This window comes from Amblyraja radiata, chromosome 32 (assembly GCF_010909765.2).
Source record: "Amblyraja radiata isolate CabotCenter1 chromosome 32, sAmbRad1.1.pri, whole genome shotgun sequence".
Taxonomy (NCBI): domain Eukaryota; kingdom Metazoa; phylum Chordata; class Chondrichthyes; order Rajiformes; family Rajidae; genus Amblyraja; species Amblyraja radiata.
In genome coordinates this window covers 30,860,208-30,877,232 of record NC_045987.1, presented here as the reverse complement: position 1 = coordinate 30,877,232, position 17,025 = coordinate 30,860,208, and the positions used below count along the sequence as shown (strand labels likewise).

At 47.6% G+C, this 17,025-nt stretch overlaps 1 long non-coding RNA gene across 1 annotated transcript; it reads right to left on the bottom strand.

Annotated features, from left to right (window-relative positions):
- Window positions 1-1,008: 1,008 nt before the first annotated feature.
- LOC116990717 lies at window positions 1,009-16,472 on the bottom strand. Its single transcript, XR_004416610.1, has 3 exons — window positions 16,459-16,472; window positions 12,893-12,895; window positions 1,009-1,151 (listed from the first exon to the last, which is right to left on the bottom strand). It is a non-coding gene; the product is annotated as an uncharacterized LOC116990717 (long non-coding RNA).
- Between the last annotated feature and the right edge of the window lie 553 nt (window positions 16,473-17,025).

The window sequence follows — 17,025 nt, the reverse complement described above, 5'->3', positions numbered from 1 at the left end:
ACAGAGGTTTGGTTCAGAGACACAACAGGCCATTCGGCCCATTCAGTCTCCTGCCCCTCCCTGTCCCCCTGCTCTCCCTACCTCTGTCTCTCTCTCCTATTTAATGGTGAGAGAGGATGAGGGGTGGGGAGAAAGTGGGAGTTGGGGGAGCAGGAGGAGTGAGGGGGGAGAGGGGCGGGAGAGGGGGAAAGAAAGAGAGGGGGAGAGCGGGTAAGAAAGAGCGAGAGAAAAAGATGAGAGAGAGAGAAAGAGATGAGAGAATAGAGGAAGAGATAGAAGAGGGAGAGCGAGAATGGGTGAGAGGAGGTCAGTATCGGGTTTAGAGATATCACTTCCACCCTTCACCCCGAATCCCAACCGTTCAAACTTGAAACAGAAGGAACTGCAAATACTGTTTTTTTTAAAGAAAAGACACAAAGTGCTGGAGTAACTTTTTTGGAGTGATAAGTGGATAAAGGCATGGGGGAGTGAGAAAGAAAGAGAGAGAGAGAGCGAGAGGAGAGAGAAAGAGGAGAGAGAAAGAGAAGAGAGAGGAACGAGAGGAAAGACAAAGAGGAGAGAGAAGGAGAAGAGAAAGCGGAGAGGGAAAGAGAAGCGAGAAAGAGGGGAGAGAAATAGATGAGAGAGAAAGAAGAGGGGTGAAAGAGAGGAGGAGAGAAATAGATGAGAATGAGGGATAAAGAGTGGAAAGAGAAATAGAGGGGGGAGAGAAAAAGAGAAGGGGAGTGAAGCTGGAGGAGGAGGTGAAATGGAAGCTGGAGGAGAGAAGGGCGTGGAGAAGATTTACGAGGATATTGCCAGGACTCGAGGAGCCTGAGCTACGGGGAGAGGTTGGGGCAGGATGGAACTCTATTCCTTGGAGCGCAGGAGGATGAGGGGTGATCTTATAGAGGTGTACAAAATCACCAGAGGAATAGATCGGATAGATGCACAGAGTCTCTTTCCCAGAGTTGGGGAATCGAGGACCAGAGGACATGCATTTAAGGTGAGAGATGCGGGGGTGGGGAAAATTAAATATGAATCTGAGGGGAATAGATCGAGTAGAAGCACAGAGTCTCTTGTCCACAGTAGGGGAATCGAGGGCCAGAGGGCATGGATTTAAGGTGAGAGATGCGGGGATGGGGAAAAATTGTATAGGAATCTGAGGGGAACTTATTAAGGTGAATAGGTAAAGAAGGGGGAAGATTTTGTGATATGAGACTGAAATAAAGGGTGCACACCACAAAATATGCCCCCCCCCCTTACCTAACAACATATTGCCTCAGCGCAGTGGGAGAATGAGGATGGAAGAGACAGTAACTTTAAGACTTTTGCCTCCATCACAGTGGGGAGGTGCCTGGTGAACTCACTGTGGTGGATGTTAATTTGTGTTTATTGTGTGTTTTCTTGTTTATTATTATATGTTTGGCTGCAGGCAACGACATTTCGTTCAGACCTGTTAGGCGCTTTCCCCCCCCCTGGTGAATGCTATGTACTTACTTCTCTGTTTCTATCCCAAGTACAGGCCTCGTGGCTGTGAGTCTGGAATCGAGGGGTTAAAGGCTCCTGTACCCGATTGGCCCAGCTGCGTCAGGTGACGGGTGACTCATCTGGAGTATAAAGACCAGAGCTTCCCAGAATTCTCTCTCTTCGTCGTGGACTCTGACTGATAAGCAGTCTGTTGGTGGGGGCCGAGGCAGCCTGACCACATGGCATAGAACTTTGTGTATTTTCACCATTCCGTGTTATCAGATATTGTGTTGGGACGGATAAGGGCTGACCTTAGAGTTTTCGTGTATTTTGGTTTCAGGGTTGTATCTCTTTGGGCAGGTTTTGGAATCTCCGGTTCGACGGCCCATGGTGTGGCTGGCTGGAGCATTTTTAAATTGTTTGTCGGTTTATCCATATCCCTGACTGGGTTGTTTATATCAGGTTTGAGTTTTGTGTTCCAGTGAATAATTAAAACTGTTTTTGAACCTGAACCTGGTTTTTGACTTGTGTTACGTGGCTCTGAAGTACTTGCATTCGGGAGTCGTAACAAAATGGGGGCTCGTCCTAAGTTTTGAGGACCCTAGACATTTTTAGGGGTTTTTTTTGGTAGGCTTCTGGACTGGGGAAGTCTGTGTGTTGAGAGGGAATTTTTTCTTCCCTGTTTGTGGTAGCATTAGTGCCCAGGTTTTAGCTGGTGTTTTGGGGCTACTTTAGAAATGGAATTTAAGGTGAAAGAATTTGTTGAGGCTCCTAGTCGGGAGTTGTTTGATAGATGTACGAGGGAGCATTTGATTTTGCTGGCTGAGAACTATGCCGTGACTATTGACAAGCATTCAAAGAAACACTCCATTAAATCGGAGTTGTGGGCTGCGTTGGTGGAGGCTGGGGTTTTGCCTGGTGGTGCAGACAGTCCCCCACCTTCTGTTCAGCCAGTTCAGAACATGGAGGCCATCATTAAACTGAAGGAGATGGAGCTTGAGTCACAGAGAATTGCCTCTTTGTTAAAAGAGAAAGAGCTCATGCATGTTCTTGAAATGAAACGGCTTGAGCTTGAGGAGGAAACCAAAAGGGCTGAATTTCAGCTGCGGGAAAAAGAAATAGATAATTCCCGGGTTTCTTCTAGGGAACGGGAGTTTGATATGAGCAAGAACATCCGCCTGGTTCCCCCATTTCGTGAGGAGGATGTGGACAAGTATTTCACAGTGTTTGAACGGGTGGCTTTGTCCTTGAAGTGGCCTAGGGACGTGTGGACCTTGCTATTGCAGTGTGTCTTTGTGGGTAAAGCACGGGAGGTGTACTCGTCTTTATCTGTTGAAAGCGGTCTGGACTATGAGTGTGTGAAGTCTACAGTACTAAGGGCTTATGAATTAGTTCCAGAGGCGTACCGGCAGAAGTTCCGGCGCTTTAGGAAGTTTGATAGTCAGACTTATGTGGAGTTTGCTAGGGAGAAGGAGGCACTTTTTGACAGGTGGTGCGCTTCTCAAGGAGTGAAGGATTTTGAGCTACTGCGGGCCTTGATAATTATGGAAGACTTTAAGAACTGTCTCCCTGAGAGGGTTACTACTTACCTTAATGAGCAGAAGGTGAATGAGGTGTCTAAGGCTGCGGTATTGGCAGATGAGTATGTATTGACTCATAAATCTGATTTTGTTGGGCGATCCAATAGTTTTGGTGCACGGCCGGTTGATCGTGGTGGTGTCGCCGGTGGCAGTGTCAAAGCTGTTTCTGTGCCTGCAAATGGCAGCACGTTGATACAGGGGGATGTCCGAGCTGATAAGGTTGACGGAAATGTAAGGACTGATGAAGGTCCTGTGTGCTACTATTGTAGAAGGAGAGGGCACATGTTAAAGTCGTGTCCCGTTCTGAAGCAGAAAAATGCAAAGCCTGTGGCTTTGGTGGGTGCACAGAAGGCACCTGTCGTACCTGAGGTGCCTGAGTCTGATGAGTGTAGGAATTATTCTGCGTTCATCATGAATGGTTTTGTTTCTCTAGAGGATGGGGGTGACAGAGTTCCAGTATCCATCTTGCGTGATACTGGTGCTACTCAGTCCTTTATATTGGATGATGTACTGCCGTTTTCTGGGGAATCATCGGTTGGGTCAAGTGTCCCAGTGGTAGGATTCGGGATGGATGACATGGTAGTGCCTTTGCATACCGTGCGTCTCGAGTCCGAGTTGGTTTCAGGCCGGGTAACTGTTGGGTTACGGCCGTGTTTTCCCGTTGGGGGAGTTTCTGTGATTTTGGGGAATGACTTGGCAGGAGGTAGAGTTTTAGTCACTCCTGAGGTGACGGCTGTTCCGATGGTGCAGAGTCCTGATAGATTGGCTATGCAGCATCCAAAGGTCTTCACAGCTTGTGCTGTCACGAGGGCTATGGCTAAGAGCCAGGCGAAGTTTGAGGATGTGGTGGACCTGAGTGAGAGCATTTTTGGGGAACAGGATGATAGATCCTGTGTTGTGAAGGGTGTTTCTCCATCTCAAGATGGGATAGTGTCTGGAAATGTGCCGGTGTCACTGTCACGTGACCGGCTGGTTGAGGAGCAAAAGAGTGATCCAGGTTTATCTGATCTGTGCGACTGCGCAGTGCCTGAGGGGGAAATGGATTCCACAGCAAACGGGTATTTTCTAAGGGATGGCTTACTGATGCGAAAGTGGTCTCCCTTGGATATATCTGGGCATGATGATTGGAGCGTGGTTGATCAGATTGTGATGCCTCGTCGGTATAGGGACGAGATACTCTGTTTGGCTCATGATGGTCCTCTGGGTGGACATTTGGGGGTCAATAAGACGTATGACCGCATCTTACGGAATTTTTTTTGGCCAGGGTTGAAAAAGGACGTGAAACAGCACTGCAGGTGTTGTCACATTTGCCAGGTGGCAGGAAAGCCGAATCAATCGATTGTTCCTGCGCCTTTATATCCAATCCCTGTGGTCGGTGAGCCGTTTGAGCGGATTCTAGTTGATTGTGTGGGCCCTCTACCTCGGACAAGGATGGGCAACAAGTTTTTATTAACAATTATGTGTGCGACTACCCGCTTTCCGGAGGTGGTCCCTTTGCGTAGAATTACTGCCCCTGCAATTGTTAAGTCTCTCACTAAGTTTTTTTCGTTGTTCGGTTTGCCCAAGGTTGTGCAAAGTGACCAAGGTACCAACTTCATGTCGAAGGTTTTTAGTCAGGTAATGAAGTTGTTAGACATTAAGCATTGTTACTCCAGTGCGTATCATCCTGAGAGCCAGGGAGCTCTCGAGAGGTTTCACCAGACTTTGAAATCTATGTTGAGGACTTACTGCCTGGAGTTTGAAAAAGTCTGGGATGAGGGGGTTCATCTAGTTATGTTTGCGGTGCGTGAGGTCGTGCAGGAGTCTTTAGGGTTCAGTCCTGCTGACCTGGTGTTCGCGCATACTGTACGTGGTCCGTTGAGGGTCCTGAAGGAGAAATGGTTGCAGGAGGATACAAAACGAAGTATTTTAGACCACGTCTGTACTTTTCGCTCTAGACTGAGGAGGGCATGCGAACTGGCAATGGGTAATCTTGCCTCTGCTCAGTCTAGGATGAAGGACTGGTTCGACAGGAAGGAGCCTGTGGAGGTTGATGGGTCGGAGCTATGTCCTCCTAAGCCTGTTTTGGCTGCAGTGGTGCTGCCCCCTGACACGGGTGGTGATGTGGGGGAGGCACGGTTGTCTGTGGCAGTAACGCAGGGAAAGCTGAGTAACTCTGAGGCTTTGGAGACGCTTCCCTTGCGGTTGTCTCATTTGACTGGCATATCCGTGGCAAGGATGATGTATTATCTGATGCATTGTCGCGCCAGTGATGTCTGTGTTACTGAATAGTTGCTGAAATTTGGTGGTGTTTTTTTTGTTCATTTTCAGAAACTTATTCAGTATCTTTGGGTGGGGGTGTTAGGCGCTTTCCCCCCCCTGGTGAATGCTATGTACTTACTTCTCTGTTTCTATCCCAAGTACAGGCCTCGTGGCTGTGAGTCTGGAATCGAGGGGTTAAAGGCTCCTGTACCCGATTGGCCCAGCTGCGTCAGGTGACGGGTGACTCATCTGGAGTATAAAGACCAGAGCTTCCCAGAATTCTCTCTCTTCGTCGTGGACTCTGACTGATAAGCAGTCTGTTGGTGGGGGCCGAGGCAGCCTGACCACATGGCATAGAACTTTGTGTATTTTCACCATTCCGTGTTATCAGATATTGTGTTGGGACGGATAAGGGCTGACCTTAGAGTTTTCGTGTATTTTGGTTTCAGGGTTGTATCTCTTTGGGCAGGTTTTGGAATCTCCGGTTCGACGGCCCATGGTGTGGCTGGCTGGAGCATTTTTAAATTGTTTGTCGGTTTATCCATATCCCTGACTGGGTTGTTTATATCAGGTTTGAGTTTTGTGTTCCAGTGAATAATTAAAACTGTTTTTGAACCTGAACCTGGTTTTTGACTTGTGTTACGTGGCTCTGAAGTACTTGCATTCGGGAGTCGTAACAAGACCGAAAAGGTCTGAATGACAAATAAAGGATATAATCTAATCGAATCTATTCAGCGATAACAAGGGAAATCAGGGATAGTATCAAAACAAACGATGAAGCATACAAATTAGCCAGAAAAAGCAGCCTACCAGAGGACTGGGAGAAATTCAGAGTACAGCAGAGGAGGACAAAGCGCTTAATTAGGAAAGGGAAAATAGATTATGAAAGAAAACTGGCAGGGAGCATAAAAACTGACTGCAAAAGTTTTTATAGATATGTGAAGAGAAAATGATTAGTTAAAACAAATGTAGGTCCCTTGCAGTCAGAAACAGGTGAATTGATCATGGGGAACAAGGACATGGCAGACCAATTGAAGAACTACTTTGGTTCTGTCTTCACTAAGGAAGACAGAACAGAGTGAAATCCAGGTTAGCCGGGAAGTGGTGTTAGGTAAATTGAATGGATTAAAGGCCGATAAATCCCCAGGGCCAGATAGGCTGCATCCCAGAGTACTTAAGGAAGTAGCCCCAGAAATAGTGGATGCATTAGTGATAATTTTTCAAAACTCTTTAGATTCAGTAGTTCCTGAGGATTGGAGGGTAGCTAATGTAACCCCACTTTTTAAAAAGGGAGGGTGAGAGAAAACGGGGAATTACAGACAGTTAGTCTAACATTGGTAGTGGGGAAACTGCTAGAATCAGTCATTAAAGATGGGATAGCAGCACATTTTTAAAGTGGTGAAATCATTGGACAAATTCAGCATGGATTTATGAAAGGTAAATCATGTCTGACGAATCTTATAGAAGTTTTCGAGGATGTAACTAGTAGAGTGGATAAGGGAGAACCAGTGGATGTGTTATATCTGGACTTTCAGAATGCTTTCAACAAGGTCCTACATAAGAGATTAGTATACAAACTTAAAGCATACAGTATTGGGGGTTCAGTATTGATGTGGATAGAGAACTGGCTGGCAGACAGGAAGCAAAGAGTAGGAGTAAACGGGTCCTTTTCACAATGGCAGGCAGTGACTAGTGGGGTATCGCAAGGCTCAGTGCTGGGACCCCAGCTATTTACAATACATATTAATGATTTGGACGAGGGAATTGAATGGAACATCTCCAAGTTTGCGGATGACACGAAGCTAGGGGGCAGTGTTAGCTGTGAGGAGGATGCTAGGAGGCTGCACGGTGACTTGGATAGGCTGGGTGAGTGGGCAAATGCATGGCAGATGCAGTATAATGTGGATAAATGTGAGGTTATCCACTTTGGTGGCAAAAACAGGAAAGTAGGCTATTATTTGAATGGTGGCCGATTAGGAAAAGGGGAGATGCAACGAGACCTGGGTGTCATGGTACACCAGTCATTAAAAATAGGCATGTAGGTGCAGCAGGCAATGAAGAAAGCGAATGGTATGTTAGCATTCATAGCAAAAGAATTTGAGTATAGGAGCAGGGAGGTTCTACTGCAGTTGTGCAGGGTCTTGGTGAGACCACACTTGGAGTATTGCGTACAGTTTTGGTCTCCAAATCTGAGGAAAGACATTCTTGCAATAGAGGGAGTACAGAGAAGGTTCACCAGACTGATACCTGGGATGTCAGGACTTTCATATGAAGAAAGACTGGATAGACTCGGCTTGTACTCGCTAGAATTTAGAAGATTGAGGAGGGATCTTATAGAAAAGTACAAAATTCTTAAGGGGTTGGACAGGCTAGATGCAGGAAGATTATTTACGATGTTGAGGAAGTCCAGAACAAGGGGTCACAGTTTAAGGATAAGGTCGGATTATTGGCGCCGACCTGTAGGGGGTATGGCTGCCTAGCCTGCAGCTGTCTGTTTTTTCTTATTTTTAGTTAGTTTAGTGTTTTGTTTTTGAGGAGTTCTAGCTTTTTTATGTGTGGGGGAGGGGGGGGGGGAGGGGGAAACTAATTTTCAGGGTCCCTACCTGGTCGGAGATGCAGCTTTTCTCCGGGCTGCACTTTCGACCCGTCCTCGCGGCCTACCAGCGGGCCTGGAGCGGCGTTTCCTGAGGGGATCGCCCGGGGCATCGGCGGGAACTGCGGATCTGAGGAGCGAGGGGACCGCCCTGAGCGTCGGCATCGGCGGCGGCGGCCCCGGCATCGGCGGCGGCAGAGCTGCGGGTCTGAGGACGGCGGTGCCGCGCTGGAACTCCGGTGAGCTGGGACCGGCGTTAAAAACATCGCGGAGCTGCGGGCGGCGGCGCTGAAACTTTACATCGGGAGCCTGGGATCTCGCGACGAGATCGCCAGTTGAGCTCCATTCGGCGCGGCCTTGTCGGCACCGGAAGCCACGGTCTCGAGTAGGGAGGCGGCTGTTCCAGGGTTCCCATGCCGCTGAGAGGATTCTCCCGACGCCGGAACATCATCACCCGGCGAGGACGGCCTGGAACATCGGGCCTCCGTAGAGGCAACTGTGGAGGCCTCAATAGGCCCGACTATGGGTGGACATTGGGGATGGGACTGGACTTTGTGCCTTCCCCCATAATGGGAACCATTGTGGGGGGATGTTTTTATGTTAAAGCTATGTATTATTGTTATGTTTGTATTCTTTCTTATGTGCTGCATTGGCAAAAGGAATTTCACTACATCTAGGTGTATGTGACAATAAATCAACCTTTGAACCTTTGAACCTTTGAGGGGGAAATCTTTTAGGGCCGAGATGAGGAAAACATTTTCCACACAATCTCTGGAATTCTCTGCAACAGAAGGTAGTTGAGGCCAGTTCATTGGCTACATTTATGAGGGAGTTATATGTGGCCCTTGTGGCTAAAGGGATCAGGGGGTATGGAAAGAAGGCAGGTACAGGATACTGAGTTGGATGTTCAGCCATGATCATCTTGAATGGCGGTGCAGGCTCGAAGGGCCGAATAGCCTACTCCTGCACCTATTTTCTATGTTTCTTGGTCCTCCAAAATATTCCAAATGGAATTTAAACTGGAGGTGGTACCTCATGGTGGTATCCCATCTCCCCCAACCCCACACCTCTCTCCTCCCCTCCCCCACCCCTCTCCATCTCCTTATCCCTCTCTACCCCACCCCATTCCCTCTCTCCCTCCGCACCCTCCCCCTATCCCTCTTCCACCTCTCCCCTTACCCCTCCCTCCCCACTCTCTCCCCTCCCTCCACACTCTTCCCCCTCCCTCCCCTACCCCATCTCCCTCCTCCCCTCCCCCACACCTCTCTCCCCCATCCCTCTCTCCTCCCGTACCCCACCCCTCTCTCCTCCCCATCTCCATCTCCCTACCCCTCTCCATCTCCTTGCCTGCAGTCATACACAATAATAATAAATAACAAAATATACAATAAACACAAGTTAACACCACCACAGTGTTCACCAAGCACCTCCTCATTGTGATGGAGGCAAAAGTCTTAGTCTCTGTCTCCGCCCTACTTGTTCTCCCTCTGCACTGAAGCGATCCATGCCGAAGATGCCGCCCTTCAGTCCAGCGGACGTCCGATGTGATGTCTCCGCCTCCTCAGCCCCGATTCGGGCCGCTGCCGAAAGCCGGAATGCCGTCTCCGCTCCGAGTCGGGACGCCACAGCCTCAGCTCCGAGTCGGGCCGCTGCCGAAAGCTGGAGGTCTCTCTCTCCTCTTTTTAATCTCCTCTCCCCCTCTTTCTCTCCCCCAGGGCCGGATTTAGATGAAGAGAGGCCCTAAGCTGTTCCACTTGTGAGGCCCCCTCCGCGTTGGTTTTCAGCGCTGACAGCGTGGCAGCGACCGGGCAGCCATGGCGGCCAAATCTCCCACAATTCAAAGCTAGGGAGAAAGTGCCCAGCACCGACCAGTTGCCGTTGCAACGCGCATGCGCAGGGCGGCCGATGATGTGCTGGCTGTGGTTGTGCGCATGTGCAATGGGAGGACGTGCAGGCCGCAGCAATGCGCATGTGCAAGGCGGCCTGCCGTGCAGGCGGATGAGGAGCGAGCGGAGCCTGGCGGCCCGGACACGGATAGTGGGGGGAGATGGAGAGAGAGAGAGATAGAGAGGTGGGCCCGCCCAGAGTTGAACGGTAGGTGTCCTGCCTTGGCCGGAGGCCCCCCAGACCTCGAGGCCCTAAGGTTAAACTTGTCTAGTTTATAGGTAAATCCGGCCCTGCTCTCCCCTACCTCTCTGCCCCTCTCTCTCTCCTCTTTTTAATCTCCTCTCTCTCCCTCTTTCTCTCCCCTCTATTTCTCTCCTCTCTTTCTCTCCTATCTTTCTCTCTCTCTATCTGCCTCTCCTCTCTTTCTCCCTCTCCTTCTCTCCTCTCATCTTTCTTTCTCCTCCTCTTTCCTCTCTCGCTCCCCATCTCTTTCTCTCCCCCCTTTCTCTCCTCTCTTTTTCTCCTCTCTTACTCTCCCCTCTATTTCTCTCTCTTCTCTTTCACTCCTCTCTTTCTCTCCTCGCTTTCTCTCCCTCTTTCTCTCTCCTATTTCTCCCCCTCTTTCTCTCATCTCTTTCTCCTCTCTTTTTCTCTCCTCACTTCCTCTCTATTCTCTTTCACTTTCCTCTCTTTCACTCTCCTCTCGTTGTCCCTCTCTTTCTCTCCTCTCTCTCTCTCCCCCTCTTTCTCTCCCCTCTTTCTCTCTCTTTCTCTCCTCTCTTTCTCCCCCTCTCTTTCTCTCTCTTCTCTTTCTCTCCGCTCTTTCTCTTCCCCTCTCTTTCTCTCCTCTTTGTCTCTTTCTTTTCTTTCTCAATCTTGTCTCTATCTCTCTCCTCCTCTTTCCTCTCTCGCTGTCTCCTCTCACTTTCTCCCTCCTCTCTTTCTCTCTCCTCTCGTTCTCCCCCTCTCGTTCTCTCTCCTCTCTTTCTCTTCCCTTTCTTTCTCTCCACTCTCTTTCTCACTCCTCTCTTTCTCCCCCTCTCTTTCTCTCTCCTCTCTTTCTCCCCCTCTCTTTCTCTCTCCTCTCCCCCCCCCCTCTTTCTCCCCCTCGCTTTCTCTCTCCCTCTCTTTCTCACATCCTTTTCTCTCTCTTCTCTTTCTCCAATCACAGACGAATGTTACCAGGTCGGCTCTGCCAATAAATTACTTTTGAGAAAGTTTATTTAAGTATTCTGAGAGAAAAAAGTTTATTTCAGTAATTAGAAAAAAGTTTATTTAGGAAATATAGAAAGAGTTTGTTTTTCAAATAAAAATTAAAAACTTTATTTTAGTAGAGAGAAAAAAGTTTATTGAGGAAATATAAAAAGAGTTTATTTTTCAAATACAAATTTTAAAAAGTTTATTTTAGTGATTAGAAGAAAAAAAGTTTTTCGGAAATATAGAAAGGGCTTATATTTCAAATAAAAACATTTTTTATTTTTCAAATACATTTTTTTTTAAAGTTTATTTTCAAGTTCAAGTTCAAGTGAGTTTATTGTCATGTGTCCCTGATAGGACAATGCAATTCTTGCTTTGCTTCAGCACAACAGAACATAGTAGGCATTGACTACAAAACAGATCAGTGTGTCCATATACCATTATATAAAGAAGAAGGGTCTGAAGAAGGGTCTGAAGAAGGGTTTCGGCCCGAAACGTCGCCTATTTCCTTCGCTCCATAGATGCGGCTGCACCCGCTGAGTTTCCCCAGCAATTTTGTGTACCTACCATTATATAAATATATACACACATGAATAAATAAACTGATAAAGTGCAAATAACAGATAATAGGCTATTAATGTTCAGAGTTTTGTTCGAGCCAAGCTTAATAGCCTGATGGCTGTGGGGAAGTAGCTATTCCTGAACCTGGCCGTTGCAGTCTGCAGGCTCCTGTACCTTCTACCTGAAGGTAGCAGGGAGATGAGTGTGTGGCCAGGATGGTGTGGGTCCTTGATGATACTGCCAGCCTTTTTGAGGCAACGACTGCGATAAATCCCCTTGATGGAAGGAAGGTCAGAGCCGATGATGGACTGGGCAGTGTTTACTACTTTTTGTAGTCTTTTCCTCTCCAGGGCGCTCAAGTTGCCGAACCAAGCCACGTTGCAACTGGTCAGCATGCTCTCTACTGTGCACCTGTAGAAGTTAGAGAGAGTCCTCCTGGACAAAGCGACTCTCCATATTCTTCTCAGGAAGTAGAGGTGCTGATGTGCTTTCTTAATAATTGCATCAGTGTTCTCGGACCAGGAAAGATCTTCAGAGATGTGCACGCCCAGGAATTTGAAGCTCTTGACCCTTTCAACCATTGACCCGTTGATACAAACGGGACTGCGGGTCCCCATCCTACTCCTTCCAAAGTCCACAATCAGTTCCTTGGTTTTGCTGGTGTCGTCGTCAGCGAACTTGATGGTGGAGTTCGCACTATGACCGGCTATGCAGTCATGAGTATAGAGTGAGTACAGCAGGGGGCTGAGCACGCAGCCTTGAGGTACTCGACGTTATCGAGTCTGACACATTTCCACCAATACGAACAGACTGGTCTGAGAATGAGGAAGTCGAGGATCCAATTGCAGAGGGATGCGCAGAGACGCAGTTCTGCTGAATTTGGTAACCAGCTTGGAGGGGATGATTGTATTAAATGCCGAGCTGTAATCATCTTTTTTTTTCTTTTCAAAATAGACTTTATTCAGGTAATAAATATATACAATACATGAACCGTGCAAAAAATTCATGTGACATTTTCGGAGGCTATACAAATTGTTTAATGCAGTTTATATACATTTCTCCAATCTCACATATCTGTCCGCCACCCGTGCCACACCTTCCCTTATTTAAAGGGGTGTCTCCACCATACCGTGCCCCCGCAGCGGGCCAGTCGGCAACATTCCCTGACGGACATCTCGCTCTGCTGGGTGGTGAACAATGCTCGGGCAGACCAAAGGGCATATTTCACCGAGTTGATGACCTTCCAGCAGCACTCGATGTCAGTCTCTGAATGTGTCCCTGGGAACAGTCCGTAAATCACAGAGTCCTCTGTGACGGAGCTGTTTGGGATAAAGCGTGCCTGGGACCCTTGCATACTTCTCCAGATCTCTTTTTGCAAATCCACACTCTGCGAAGAGGTGGGCAACCGTCTCCTCTCCATAGCAGCCGTCCCGAGGGCAGCGTGCACTGGTAATGAGGTTCCGACGGTGCAGGAAGGATCTGACTGGAAGGGCTCCCCTCAACGCCAGCCAAACCAGGTCATAACCGCCTGACATATGGGTTTTTGTTGTCCAAGTGGTTCAGAGCGGAGTGGAGGGCCAGCAAGATTGCATGCACCATTGATCTGTTGTGGCGGTAAGGGAACTGCAGTAGAAAAAAAATATTTTAGTAATTGGAGAGAAAAAAAGTTTATGTAGGAAATATAGAAAGATTTTATTTTTCAAATGAACATTTTAAAAGTTTTTTTTAGAAGAGAGAAAACAGTTTATTTTTGTAATTTTGCTGCTCCATGCTCCACGTTGAATCAAACCGTTAAGGCTGCTGGGAGTTGTAGTGGAGTTGCTCACACACATACGCACCGATCGCCGCCGGCACCCTAAGGCTTCCACACTTGCGCACTATGACCGCTGTCAATGCTAAAAGCACTTGGCAGCTGCGCAATGAAGTGTGCCCTGACACTCCCACGCATGCGCAGACACGACCGTCGGCACCCTCAACGCTTCCCACGCGCCTGCACAGTGTCTCTTCTCTCCCCAGTCTGTCTCTCTTCTGCTTCCCTCTACCTCTCTAACTTCTCTCTCCCTTTCTCCCTCTCCCTCTCTCTAACACAATATTAACTTTCTCTCTCTCTTCTTCCTGCCAAAGAAACATAAACTCAGACTCTCCCCCTGTCCCTTCGCTCACTCCTTCCCTCTCAGTGTCTACCCCAATCCCAGTGTCTCCCCTCTCAGCCCCACTCCCTCCCTCAATCTCTGCCCTGTGCCTCTGTCTCCCCCAGTCTCTCTCTCCCTCCTTCTCAATGCCTCGACCTGTCCCTCACTCGCTCCCCCCCCCTCTCTCGTGAACAGTTTTGAGGGGGGTGTGGGGAGGGGGTGTAGGGGAGGGGAGGAGTAGAGGTGATAGAATTGGTGGACGTTCCTTGAGAGAGTACAGAGGAGATTTACTAGAATGTTGCCTGGGTTTCAGCAACTAAGTTACAGAGAAAGGTTGAACAAGTTAGGGCTTTATTCTTTGGAGCGCAGAAGGTTAAGGGGGGACTTGATAGAGGTTTTTAAAATGATGAGAGGGATAGACAGAGTTGACGTGGAAAAGCTTTTCCCACTGAGAGTAGGGAAGATTCAAACAAGGGGACATGACTTGAGAATTAAGGGACTGAAGTTTAGGGGTAACATGAGGGGGAACTTCTTTACTCAGAGAGTGGTAGCTGTGTGGAATGAGCTTCCAGTGAAGGTGGTGGAGGCAGGTTCGTTTTTATCATTTAAAAATAAATTGGATAGTTATATGGATGGGAAAGGAATGGAGGGTTATGGTCTGAGCGCAGGTATATGGGACTAGGGGAGATTATGTGTTCGGCACGGACTAGAGGGGTCGAGATGGCCTGTTTCCGTGCTGTAATTGTTATATGGTTATATGGTTATATGGAAAGAGATGGAGAGGAATTTATTTTTCCAGGTGGTGGTGAATCGACAGGAGGGTGCAGGGCGATAGGGGAGGTGGTGTAGGGGAGGGGGGTCTAGGGGAGGGGGGGGATTTGAAATGATTGAGGGTGTTTCAGGACAGAAGGGGAGGGAGTTTGAGCAGAAGGGGAGGGAATGAGGGAGGGAGAGGTAGAGAGGGAGGGGGAGGAAGAGGGGAGGGAGAGAGAGGGACCAGAGGAGGAATGGAGGCGTTGACGGGTTTTTCAGCAGTTTTGAGGGTTTTTTTCGGGGGTCTTGAGGGCTTGTTAAATGTGTTTTGAGGCGTTGTTGATCGTTTTGAGGTTTTTTTGAGCAGTTTTGAGGGGTTTGAGCAGTTTTCATGGTTGTTGGGGTGTTTTGCGGGTTGTCGTGGGATAGAGAAGTTGTTGAGGGTTTTTTAGCTATTTTGAGGGTTGTTTTTTGAGCAGCTTTTTTTTTAGCAGTTTTGATGGGGTTCTTTTGAGCAGAGGGGTTTTGAGCAGTTTTAAGGGTGTTTGAGCATTTTAAGGGTTTTTAGATCAGGTTTGATGGGTTTTTAGTTTTGGGCGGATCTGAGTGTTTTTTGAGCAGTTTTAATGTTTTTTTGAGCAATTTTGAGGGGGTTTTGAGGGTTTGATGAGGGAGCCTGTTGCCGAGATCTGCCCGGCAACAGCCTCCCATTGGCCAGTTCCTGCGGGTCCGAGCTCCGAGATCTGCCCGGCAACAGCCTCACATTGGCTGATTTCCCGCGTCCCACGTGGGTCCGAGCGGCGGTTTAAACCGTTGGTCGCTCGGGGGCGAGGGGCTCCCGCCAAAAACAGCGTCACGGGAGTTTCAAACGCCCCGATCACTAGAGGAGTAGGAGAGGGATTATTATCAGTTTTATCCACACCCAAAATTCCCCTCTCTCGCTCTCTCTCCCTTTTCTTTCCCTTCTCTCTCCCCCACCCTCCCACTCTCTCAAAACACATTAACAGACACATGAGAAGGTTTTCCACAATGTTTTAAAGTCACGTTTATCGCTAGAGTTCGAACGACTGAATCTTCACACGTGTACATTTGTTCCGCTCTGTTGACATTTCCTAAATCAAAAGAGAGCATTTGAGATGAGTGTAATTTATTGTCCCGTGTAGCGAGGTACAGTGAAAAGCTTTCTTGTTGCGCGCTATCCAGTCACCGGGAAGACTGTACATGATTACAATCCAGCCGTCCACAGTGTACAGATACAGGATTAAGAGAATAACGTTTAGTGCAAGATTATGTCCAGTAAACTCAAATAATCATCTTGTAAAGCTTCATTACATTTGTCTTACAAAGTCTCTGTCTCCATCTTTTTTCTTTCTCTCTCCCTACCCTCTCTTTCGACAATATCTATCTCTCTCTCTCTTTCAAGAGAGAGCTAGACAGGGCTCTTAAAGATAGCGGAGTCAGGGGATATGGGGAGAAGGCAGGAATGGGGTACTGATTGGGGATGATCAACCATGATCACAGTGAATGGCGGTGTTGGCTCGAAGGGCCAAATGGCCTACTCTTGCACCTGTTGTCTATTGCCTAATGTCTATTCCCCTCCCCTCTCTCTCTCGCCCCCCCCCCCTCACTCTCCCTCTCTCTATATCTCTCTCCTCTCTCAAACTTTCCCATACTTTGCAAAACTTTCTCAAACTTTCCAAAACTTTCTTCAAACTTTCCAAAACTTTTCAAAACTTTCTCAAACTTTCCAAAACTTTCTCAAAACGTTCTTAAACTTTCCCAAACTTTACAAAACATTCTTAAACGTTCTCAAACTTTACAAATCTGTTTTAAACTTTACAAAACTTTCTCAAACTTTCCAAAACTTTCTCAAACTTTACAGAACTTTCTCAAACTTTACAAAACTTTTCTAAACTTTCTTAAACTATCCCAAACTTTACAAAACTTTTTAAAACTTTACAAAACTTTCTCAAACTTTACAGAACTTTCTCAAACTTTACAAAACTTTTCTAAACTTTCTTAAACTATCCCAAACTTTACAAAACTTTTTTAAACTTTACAAAACTTTCCCAAACTTTCTTAAACTTTCTCAAACTTTACAAAAATTTAGAAAAGTTTCTCAAACTTTCTCCCTCCCTGCATCCACCACCGTCTCCTTTCACCTGCATGAAGACAGGATCAATGAGGGAAAAGAGGAATATTCCAGCGATGAAATTCTTCCAGGAGACATTTCCAGACATCTTCGTGCGGAAAGCAAAACGTGGAAAATGGCGACCACAGGAGTCGGAAGGGGAGGGAGGGAGGGGCGTGGAAATTTCTGGAAACTTACTCATAGTTCTCTCTCCCTCTCTCAGTCTGTCGGCGTGGGGAGAGAGTGGAGCGTGTTGGGGCGTGTAGTCCTGAACTCACGCTCGTCCACGCATGCAAACACACCTACAGTGCCCTCCATAATGTTTGGGACAAAGACCCATCATTTATTTATTTATTGATTTGCCTCTCTTGAGGCAATTTGAGATTTGTATTTCAATAAATCACAAGTGGTTAAAGTGCACATTGTCAGATTTTAATAAAGGCCATTGTTATACAGGGGACTCTATCCCCTACTCCCAATTCCTCCATCTACGCTGCATCT